The following is a 12116-nucleotide window of genomic DNA, read 5'->3' as shown; positions in this document are numbered from 1 at the left end:
GACGCACAACAAATTTTTCCATAGCGAATTTTCACGGAAGTTACACAAAACAATTTGCCAATGGCGAAATGCGCATATTCACTGCAAATCAATGCCTGGCGAAAAAATTCACTCATTGCTAGTCTTAATGAAAAAATGACAAATTCTTTAATGTGCAAAAATACCAGTTTGGTAAGATACTTTGATAGGTCACTTAATATGATATAAACTATCCATTGGTTAAGTATTCATTCATGGGGGATTCATTTTCCTTAAATGTCCATAGTGGTGTATCTTTTCAATTAGAAAGAATGTTAAAAATAGAAAGAATGTTAAAAATAGCTAATATCCCAGTGCTAGCTTTTCTGTGTTTAATGTCTTTCTAGTGTAATTTCAAAAATCAAAGTAACAAATATTGGAGCCTGTGGACATAAATCACCCTGTAAAGTAAAATAAGAAAAATACTATTACAACTGTAATTGTACATTCTCATTCTCCTAATACATCATATACACTGTAAAAAAAGGATTACAGGTCCAGTGAGTGTATCTTAATCCAGCTGAAAATATATTACCATTCTCATGTTAGGAAGCAATTCAAAACCAAATGCCCATTAAGGCCCCCAGGGGCCACACAACCCAATTTGTGTATCCGAAACACTTCTAATTTAAGTAGCTCTTTATCCCTGTCTCCTTCCCTAGACTGTGCTGGTACATGGTCTTTGAGCATACATGTAAATGGTGCAATTTAGCACCTATATTAAATCAGAACCTTTGTATACTATTCACTAGAGCAGACAATGACTGCAGGGAAGAGGGGGGGACTGATATTACAATAATATTACAATACTGAGGACTGAGCAGTTTAGCATGTATCCCTCATTTTACCAGAGCTTCGTGAACAGTTATCAGCTAGAGAATATGAGTATCTTCAGGCAGTACAGATATGATTATATGCATTTGAAATAATACAGTCATCACAGTACCTAATAAGGAGACCTGCGGAGAATTTACTGTGGAAAATAATATAGAATAAGAATAAGCGTTGTTGGGTGCATTCAGCTGTGTGCACAGTTACAGCCTATCTTTCCAGCATGATGAAAGTCAGTATGCTAAATATGATGACATTAATAATGGTAAACATGTGCTTGCTTTATAATATTGGTGCCAGTATAACTTAATGATTTGGAATTGGCAATATATTAACAAATGAAAGTTCTAAAAAGATACATTAACAAGATGTTTAAAATGATGAGTAAATATTGGGCAAATTTGATCAAATTTTATTCCTATCATGCTGCATGCAATGCTGAACACTCCTGTTTACTGCTGATAAAGTACTAGTAAGGGGCTCACAGACATGGGATCAAAGTGTAGGTCACCCCCTTCCGGCTTGGTATGTTGGTATGTGGGGCAGCTAACTGCTGAGAGCCAGGCAGCAGCCCTAAATCACACTCAGCTTGCCCAATTTCAGACATAATAAATAATCCCATGTGCTTTCTCAGTATTTTTTTTCTTTAACCACACAAGTTTCCTGATTTATTTCTGTACTGTGCTTATTTTTAAAAAGACCACTAGAGGGCACCAGGGCACAGTGTTATAGGGAGCAGCTGGGTCTAAAACGAGAGCTTGTGATGATCTTGGGAAGGTGGATTTTTTTCTCATTGTATACAGAGGAGCTGTCATCTCTCCTATTCACAAACCCTCTGACTCCTTCCATCCTACTCCCACTCTACATGCCTTTCTCATCTCTGGCTCTGCTCTATCAGATGTGATTTGATCTTTTATCAGAACCTTGCACCCACAAGCACCTTCTTACTACCTAAGCACTGGGAATGGAGATGGGATTTTCTAAGGCACTGTCAAACTCCTTTCTCTGCCACATTGCCTTTCTTATGTAATTGCTGGCAAGGGAAAGAACATACAGGAGAGGACTTTACAGGACCACTGAAAAGTCTCCCCACCAGCAAACTTCTGCACTAAGGTAGGTCAATCAAAATAATACTGTTTATCTTATTATCTCATGCTCTAAAGCAATTGATTTAGCCAAGTGTCAGAAAGTATCCATGGGTCCCCCCTTTTTCTGCTCATCTGCTATGAGGGTGTCAGAGAGACCTGGTAGCCTCATAGGTGAGCTTATGTAATGTGATCTTTAGTATAACCTTCCATGGCCAAAAGAGAAATGCACAGCTGACTTCGCTGTTCTTGCAGCTATGATTAAAGCAGATACGTTAATTGCTAGGGACTATAGCATACATTAGAAAGCTTACAAGAAAAATAGAACACATTTTGTTTAAGGCATCCAAGTCTTCATTTTGTTGTTATTACATGTTTCTCTTTATTTATTTCATTATTGAAATACTGGATCCTTGATTTAATGTATGCTGTGTCACATCTGATCAGATCAGAGATTATTTAACTGTAATCAGCAATTATTTCCAGTATCTAACTGTAATCAGCAATTAAACATCTGACTAGTGGGGCATCTTGCCATTTACCATTTAGGTGTAAAGTGTAAAAACTTCCTGAAGCTGATCATTCTAAAGGAAATTATTGCTGCATATAAACTTCTTACTTTTTCAATTTGGGGCTGCTGTTTAGTAATAAAAAGCTATATTATAAGATCGGGTTGATTTTGTCATTGTATGTTTATTGTACATCATATGAATAAAACATTGGAGTCAGCTAGGTATAGTGGTGCAGCTGTATTAGAAATGTCTAGTTTTGCACATATTCCTTATCCCTTTACTGTGGTTTGAATTCCCAGTAGCTATTGTTTGTAGGGCAGATAAAGTTGTATTCCTATTAAAAAAAAAAATAAAGAAGCAGCTTATGGTCTGCTTGTGTTACTTATTTACTTGCAACGTATTTTCCCAGAAGATTTCTTGCAGAAAGAGGTGAGGAAATATGAGCTTTCAGAATTCAATAGCACATGCTCTCAGGGATTTTTTTTTTTTGGTCTTTTTTAATAATTAAAGCTGTCTATATATTGTATAAGGGGGGGAGTGCTTACAGCCAGTCAATATGCTTGAGGGTTTCTACATGCGATCTATTATGTTGGTCTCTTGGTACAGCCTACTTATTTTTGTCAGGGCTTAATATTTTAATGGATACCTTGATGTCTATATGCTCAGTGGAGCCAACCATTTTATCACGCACTTTGAAATCAGGTTACTTTTATTAAGGTAAAATCACTTCCCATTTAGCTAATGTCTGTATATGGGAAAAAATCCCAAATGACACACTGGTACTAGCTGTAATTAAATACCATTTCCAGTTGATTTAGATTTTAAATCATCTTTAAGACACAGACACAACTCAAGATGTTGTACTTTGTAGTAATACACTTGTTTCCTGACACCCTGCAGTTTAAATAAGGCAACTTTATAACTGCTTCTTTGTATGTATCTGTCATAACAAAACACAAAAGGTCTTCATATAAGGATTGCAGATTTTCTTATCTGAACTAAATATATGGAGCTATAAATGTGTAATATCCTGACTTAGTAGCACATTAGTAGCCCTGCCTAGAAAGTTTAGAGCACTGTGCCTTTTAGATATTCTGTGGTCGGAACATAGGGATACATAGAAATCATTTCTAGCCCCAAAATTGGACTCCTTGAGACTTTTTTTTGCAGCATCTGCAGCTCCTAATAAAACTCTAATTCAGAACGCTGGTCCCAACCATTTACACTTACAGGCACCACATAGGTACATAATTACCCATATTTAAATAGTTTCCAGTTTTTGTTCCTTGTGTGCATTTTTTTCTAAATTAACACTCAAGACAACATAGTGCCATTCTGTCTAACACCTTCCTCTTCATTTTGAAAAAAAAAAATAGAGAACTAGTGTGAGAAAAAAAGTACAAACAGAAGACGCACATGGAGTAATGAAAATGTGAAATCTGTGAGCTGAGGGCTGGAGTGTGATTCAGGTGATTCAGTGCTGAACGCTTGTCTCGGCTCCCAGCAGTCAGCTGCCTCTCACGCCAAGCAGGACGCCAATCTTTCCACCGTGCTTCCCTGTCTGTGGATCTGTCACAAGCAATTAGAGTTCACTTCCCCTGATTATTCAACATTAATTGGATATATAATATAAAAAAAAAATACTATGGCTGACATTTAATATTATTTGCTCAAGCTATTTTTAAACATGTCCTTCTTAGCTATCCCAAGTGTTTTCACTGTGTATTATTCATTTTTGTAAACTTTGTATACATAAATTCCCCCTAATAAAGGTTGAAAAAACATATGGATAAATAATTATAAAAGACAACCCCCTCCCAGTTTATACATATATAGGTGTATGTGTAAATGTAATAAATAGACCAATCAAGTGCCCCAGTTAATGTAGTTATAATCTACTCTAGACATTATAGTGGTATTTTACCCCTGATAAAGCTGCTGTGTGATTTCAATAATCCCATGTATGCAGCCTTTGTTGAAGCCACCTGATCTCTCCTGAGTGTCTCTATGGTCTTGCTTTTCCCAGTTCTTCCATACCTTATCCTCATATTGTAGAGAACACTTATGCAGAGTTGACCCAGATGTTGCAGCTGCATGTAAATTGGGCAGACACATCATGAAGAGATCAAAACCCAGAAAGCAAAGGGGAAGCTGCAACTTAGGCTCTACGGTCCCATGTTAGAATCTTGGGTCACTAGATGTTTCTTCACAACACCCAGCATGTTTTAACCCATGATAAAAGGCTGGGAGACCCATAAATAAATAATAAATATATTGCAGAAGCCTGCAGTGACTACTCTGCAGGCTGTTACAATATATTTATTAGAGTTTAGGTGTATTAAAGCTGGAAACTAACATCTAAGCAGTTTATTAAAAATGATGATTGATTGGAACTAAACTAATAAATCAGGAACCTTAACTATCCCTTCTTTGATCTGATTCTTGTCTTAACAAACAGCTGCATAACTGTTGTGTCACTAAAGCACCCTTTAGTCTTGCTTTTACATAAATAATAGATGTTAGTTATATAATATTGTCTGGAACATAAGGGCTCATTTATGTATCCTATACTAAAAGATAAGCTGATTTTGTGTTAGATGCTTCTAAAACATTTTATTGCCACAAGGCCTTAGTTCTATGGCACACGAAATAGGATGCTTTAAAAAGCTGAACAAAATATCAGGCAAGTCCTTGAAAGTACATCACAAGCTCTAGCAATTGATGAATGGATTTGTTTCACAGCAGTTTGTTTACCTGGTCTCACAGCTGTTAGTTTATTTGCCTTTAACCCATCACAGTTTGATGGTGGATTTAATCAACCAGGAGATCTGTAGTCTCAGTTTTATTAAGAAACTAAAGGTTTCCATTCTACGCAATCATTTAGCGAATATTTTCTGGGGTATTTTTTTTTAAATGCTGTTTCTTGTGAATATAGTTTGCTACTTACGTAAAAATCACATTAAACATATAGAAATATGTGATAAGTCATCCAAAATGTTTGTAGGTTAATAGCAGCAGTCTTGTTAGGAATGGGAAAGTAAAATGAGGTATAGCCAAGGAGATTTATTTCTACCTACAAAGTGGAAATGGTCATTATGCAATCTCTACAAATGATAATGATACCCATTTGGATGAAATATTTCAGGCTCAGGTATGGGTGAAAGGACTATTATGAACATAACTTATTCTACCTGGTATTCTCTGAGTTTACAGGAATGTTAATTGTCTTTTATGGGTAACATTATATAGTACTGTATATTCAAGTGATTGAAAACTATATCATTTAAGTCATCTTAGTTGTTTGATTCATAATGGGTTAGGCATAATGCTTCTAATAAAGTATCATATATGGAGTCTAGAATTGTCTTGCCTAAATGGCTTTAGATGCTGCTAGTTGTAAAAGGTTCCTTATATTAACAGCCTTTAGCCAGGGTAGTAGCCTTGAATTTGTGGCATCTAATTCCTGTTCAATTGCTACATGCTATTGTGGCCATCAACCTCTGAGATCCACAAGTTAAAGATCCTAGCTGTATAGCAAGGATAGGCAGCCTTCCCCAAATGGCCAAAATATAACTTCCAAAATACCTGCGTCAGTTACGCAGTAGGAGAAATTCTTGTAGTGTTACAGAATCTGGAGCACTGAAGGTTGCATTATTGGACCTTATGATGTAGCAAGGTGCCTTTATAAGATAGCTTTATGGTTTGTCATTACCAGTTTAAACATTCATTAAGACCATTTCCCTTCACATAATTTAATTGGAAAAAATGTTCTGCTGCCTTTCAATTATATACCCATTGGCTTCCATGAAATATATTACATGTTAAAAGGCTTAATATACTTAGCAGCACTTCGCTATTTTAGTGGTTTCTGAGGGCATTATTACGCTATGAAAATTGTTATAATGCTGTGTATTAATGACAGACCTGGACCAGGAGCTACACTTGTTGATCAGAGGCTCTTTTAAACACATGGAAGATTTTTAAATGTGTTATAATAACTAGCTTTTGTTATTCATATTTCATTAATTTATGTTATCAATATGCAGCAGAGCAGCAGATCGGCACCATTTTCCTAAAACTGTCCTATTGTTATAGTTTTTAATTTACAACACTGTATAAAACAGAAGCTGAACAATGTAACAGTGATAATCAACAATTATAAATTATCATTTAATGCCTTCGATTAAATATCTTACCAAAGATGTGGTGGTGGAATTCAATGGGGTTGAATGCCCATATGCACCCACAAAAGCTGAAACTCACTAGGATGCAGCAAATGCAAGCCTTACCAACTCAAACCATTAAATCAGAGAACCATAAGGGCAGACTTTGTTAAGAGGCAGAGTTTATACATGAATGGTGTTTTTTTATGAATAAATTAAGGGACTGTGAGATTTATCTGCTGTGGGTATAACTGGAAAGTTCCCTATTGGATAAAAGGGATATAGTTGACCAACTGAATAGAAAAATTAGTTATCCGCTTAGGGAGAAGAGAAACACTTGAAGAAAACAAACAGCCATACTTAACCTGGTGGGAACCTGGTGGGAGCACTGTACTGAAAAGTTTACAGTGTATAAAATCCTGTGTATATATATAGTTGTGTAATGGTTTAATGCCAATGAGTAGCTGAGTGTAAAATTCTGGCGTAAAAAGAAATGATAGTTTAAAAAGAATCAGGGGAGGGTGCAGTGTTGAGTGCCATAGTGCTATTTACACTGCTGTTTTTACACTACTTTTCAAGCCAGATTCCTTTGTTAACTGAATTTGCTTTATTGGGGGTCAATAATAATGCTTTAGGAAATAAACTGCTTTGTGTTCATTGTTTGTTTTGCAAATTGGGAGGTAAATTTATTAACAAGACATAACAAACTGCTGAGCAGAGCGCACAGTGGTCCACTGGTGACATTATTAAAGTTGTTGTGGTTGGTTACAGTGGTATTACTGGGATAAAGGAGTCCCTATGAGTTATAGTAGCATGGGGGTATTAGATGATTGGCCTTTTAACTGTTTTCAGAAGAGAAGTTTCCAGGTGGGAAATATGCACAAAGTAGTAGTGACCAATTAAATCACCCCTGAACAAATATGTACACACTGAAGGAGGCTGCCAAAAACAGAAGGGAACAGAGGAAATACCCAGGACTGTAAGTTCAACTGTGCAATTCTTCCAACAGAAGAATGATAAAATCTTTCTTTTATTGATTGGGTATCCTGCTGGAGACAGGAAAATGGTTCACCCAAAGAGGGGGTAAGCTATTTCCTGACAAACATGGATTCCTCTTAAATAGAAGAATGATCTCAAAGTAGTAAAAAATGGCAGTAAACACATATAAGGGGAGATTTGCACATTTTTAACAATTAAAAAAGAGAACTGATACTTTCAGTATTATTTCATGTACTATTTACCAGTAGCTCCGATCCTAAACTTGACATTTAAAATCTTTAGAATCCAAAAATAGCATACATGGTTCTAAATGGACTGGTGCTGTCCTGTCTGTTTCTTCCAACAGATAACAGTGCCCACTTTGCCATTTAAGTGGTAAAACTGAACCTAGGAAGAATACTAGGGGTATAACATTTTACCAGAAAGAAATATAGACATAACATACAGGGTATATCTGCATATTGACAGTCAGTCTGAATCAGAAGACAAGGCTTGGTAAGCAGTTTGCTAACTGATCTATTTAAATCTTCCTAGAAATAGCATATTGTTATTAGTACAGGTATGGGATCCCTTATCCAGATACCTGTTATCCAGAAAGCTCCGAATTACAGAAAGCCAGTCTCCCATAGACTCCATTTTAATCAAATCATTTAGAATTTTAAAACTGATTTCCTTTTTCTCTGTAATAATAAAACAGTATCTTGAAATTGATCCCAACTAAGATATAAATAATCCTTATTGGATGCAAACCAATCCTATTGGGTCGGAATACCGTTGGACCCGAGCTTTCTGGATAACGGGTCCTATACCTGTACAAAACAAGGGTTGAGGGGTTCATTCCTTCTATAGGTATAGATGTGGGTAGTGTAGGGTGGGAGTCTAGGTTTTCTTGTACAGGAGTCTCCTTACCTCACTGGAATGAATCTGATGGCCTTTTCTGATTAGTTTATCCCATATCTTTAGAGTAAAATGGGTGAAAGCTATAGTTTGCCATGATTCTGTGTTACTTTAAACCTTACATTAAGCTTCTTATTGACCATTACCTTGTTATATAATAATAACATGATATATCACAGGTACTTTTCTGAGCTGAAGCCTCTAGCTTTCTGCTAATGATATTTGTACATCTGAGAATAATTAAGGGGCCCGATTTATTGGCTTGTTACCTGTTTTACCAATTTTTAATATAAAGATTGTATTACAATAATTTTATACTAATCTATAATGTATAATTTTATAATATTTTAGGACAGAAACAAGCATGGGTCTTAATAAAAGACAACTGTTACTCTCATTAATGATGTTCAGCTATAATATGAAGCTTTAAAACAGTAAGCAATAATAAGCCATTTCAGGACATGACATTGTAAGATCCTATGTGACAGCTCAGATTCCTTCAGAAAGTTTCTTTGGAAATGAAATTGTCTTTTAGTGAAATTATTTGTAATTTTAGCCATCTAATATTAATATTATTTATCAATGTGTACTGTTCTGTAAGTAGGTTACTGACTAGAGTCATTATCTAAAGACTTAGAAAGGCACTAGAGAAATTGCCTTGGTTCCTACTGTTTTCTGTATTCCTTAGACAAATATATAAAAAAGCTCAGTTATAGAATTATTACATTACCTTTGCACAAAGCCATTGTGCTGCTCCATCACTAAAGAATATTAAGCACTGGGGCAGACTATCCATCACCCTAAATAGCTAATTGGTATAATATAAGGTCTCCATTACGTACGCACATACTTCAGAACATCTATAAAGCGTGAAGAGAAATCTTTTCCTTCCTAATAAATCAAGCCATATTGAATGGGAAGCTGTCATTGCATTTCATTGAATTATTGTTATCCTATTGAACCAAACAAAGCTTTAAAGAGAGGGGTGTCATTTTCTTGTTGACTACTATATATTTACTTTTTATTTTTAATCACAGCCCAATTTACTGTTATTTGTGGCATTTCATAGTTTTAATGTTGACTAAAGCAGTGGTTTTATTTGCAGTGCCCCCAAATATTTTTTCCCACTTTCTCATCCATCTCTTTGGTCCCCCTATGTTGTAGTTTACAAAAGAAATTACTTTCAAGACCTGTATATGAAGGGCAATAGGCAAACATTGATTCATTCTGCTTTAATTACATGCAGTTATCTTTAGAGAGTAAAATCTAGTGCCTTAGGCATATAGGATATATAACCATTGATGTCTGTCTGTATGTGCTAGTTATAGGAACTATATATATAAAGGAACAATGTGCCACACACACACCACACACAGGGACATAAGAAAAACAAAACGTGTTAATTGGAAAAAAAATATTTTTTCCAATAAACACGTTTTGTTTTTTCTTAAGTCCCTGTGTGTGCGGCACTCTGTTCCTTTATTGCTAATTTTGGCCAGCACCCAGGGCATTTGATTTTCTGAAGAGTGTTCACCGTTTGTTCATGTATGTATATATCCGATATATATACCGAGAGAAATCCTTACTTCAACTTGAACTTCGATGGATCCATAGACTGAACACCTTGAATCCTATGGGCCTGAATGGATTGGTGTCTTATGCATCTTTTTATTTACCATAAAATGACACTTTATCTATGGTCAAATATCTTCCTTATTTATGTTTTAGTACAACTGACTAATTAGGTTTGTCAGGTGACTTTGACTTTGGATTCTGATATTAGTTCTATGGTATTTATACCCATTGTATTATGTTTTCTCACTCATTCTCCTTTCTTTAGGTTTTTCGAGCTGGCTACAAGCGATATTTCTTATGTACTGCATACACAGGGCCATGTTTCCTTAAGTTCCCTTTTTGCCTAATCTGTTTCTTTTTTCTGTAACTCACTATGGTTACAATGTTTCTCCTATATATGAACACAGTAACTTAAGCTCTTTTCTTCTTTCTGATTTCTGGTGTGACGGCTCTCAACTCTCACAGGTTTCATTCAGTGGTAAATTTAACTCGGCTGGTTCCCTATACATATCTCTATATATAGATATATATATAGAGATATACCATGATATATAGAGATATACCATGAATAGCATACGCAGCGCTGTGATTTGCCTAAGTCGCCAAAGTTGCGTTGAGAGGAAACTTTGGCGACTTTGGCAAATCGCAGCACTGCGTATGCCATCCCACCGACAATTTACATTACATTTTTAGATTAGTTGCCCGCGACAATGGAGAATTGTCGCGGCGTGACTAATCTCCCCATGTATCACAGCTCTAAGTGTTAATGCAAAAACTCTAATCTCATAAATTACTGTACTCACTATACATCCAATATTAGAATAGACAGTTGTGCTTATTTTGTCAGTTTGGCTTTTAGTAAATTTTGCACATTCATATAACATGTCTGGGATTAACCTCAACCTCATCTGTTTTATGCAGGTTAAATATAACAAATAAATAACAAATATTATTTAGTAAATTCTGGTAGGATTATTAGAGCTGTACCTACCCCTACTACGTGCAGACACTAATCAGCTCATTTAATAGAGATGTACAGTAATCAGCAAAATACAGAATATCTGTTATAAGCATCCTTCTAAACATTTTAAAGCCTACCTTTGGTTATGCATGTTATATAAAGCCATTTAAACATGTTAAAAACAACATTGCTGTTAAAAATCCCACATGTGGCTTTAAACCACTTTGGTTCAGTGTGGTGGTTTTCCTTTCTGTCTCCGGCCGCTACATCACCGCACACAAGTTCTTGTACAAGGGCTCTTAACTGAACTAAAACCTCAACAACCCAGGGGACACTTTCCCTTGCCACTTATATATGGATATTAGCACATGAGATTACATTCTACCCGTACATGCCTCTGTTGGAAAGGACACTGGAAAGGATATGCTTTTATTGAGAATAAGGTTGCAAAAAGAGGTTTCAAACTTTATTCCAACCCACATGTGAGAGTGCAGGTTCTAAGTTTATTCTAAGTATATTCATGCTTACGGGGAAGTTAAAAATAATTAAATCAATATTGGTGACTGCAAATGCAAGGTTATCCTCTTAGCTTTGTACCTGCATAGTGCACATACTCAGCAGCCATGGTCTCTACAGATGTATACAAATACAAATGTAATCCCATACAATTTCTTACTCATACTATTTTTTTCCAATCTCATGGTTTAGACATTAATATACACATTATAGTATATAACCTGAAAATCAGCTGAATACCTGTATGAAGCACATGGCAACCCTACCATTAAAACTGAAAGCAACAGACTTTCTGAAATTGACTAATATTGCAGCCTGTTCTTGATTTTCTCATAGACTAGACAACAAAGAGGAATAAATAAGATAAAAATGAAGCATATTAGGTTGGTGCTAGGTTGCCAAAAAACTTGGAGCACAAGGTCAGCCAAAAGCGACATATAAACAAGAACCTGGCACAAGTATCTTAGTGTTCCACTGTCTGTAACACACTTCACCTTTAAAGAGCAGAGAGAGGGAAAGATACAAAAAGATGATAAGTCATTTAAGGATTAATGCATTG

General features: G+C 35.7%; 1 protein-coding gene across 1 annotated transcript in view; it reads left to right on the top strand.

Annotated features, from left to right (window-relative positions):
- Nucleotides 1–1646: 1646 nt before the first annotated feature.
- The window catches only part of cpne4 (copine IV), a 180546-nt gene continuing 170076 nt past the window's right edge, over nt 1647–12116 (top strand). The window contains exon 1 of the mRNA XM_031904401.1: nt 1647–1962. The gene's annotated coding sequence lies outside the window, so the exon portion shown is untranslated. The remainder of the gene's footprint in view (nt 1963–12116) is intronic.

This window comes from Xenopus tropicalis, chromosome 6 (assembly GCF_000004195.4).
Source record: "Xenopus tropicalis strain Nigerian chromosome 6, UCB_Xtro_10.0, whole genome shotgun sequence".
Classification (NCBI taxonomy): Eukaryota; Metazoa; Chordata; class Amphibia; order Anura; family Pipidae; genus Xenopus; species Xenopus tropicalis.
This window is presented reverse-complemented; position numbering and strand designations above follow the sequence as displayed.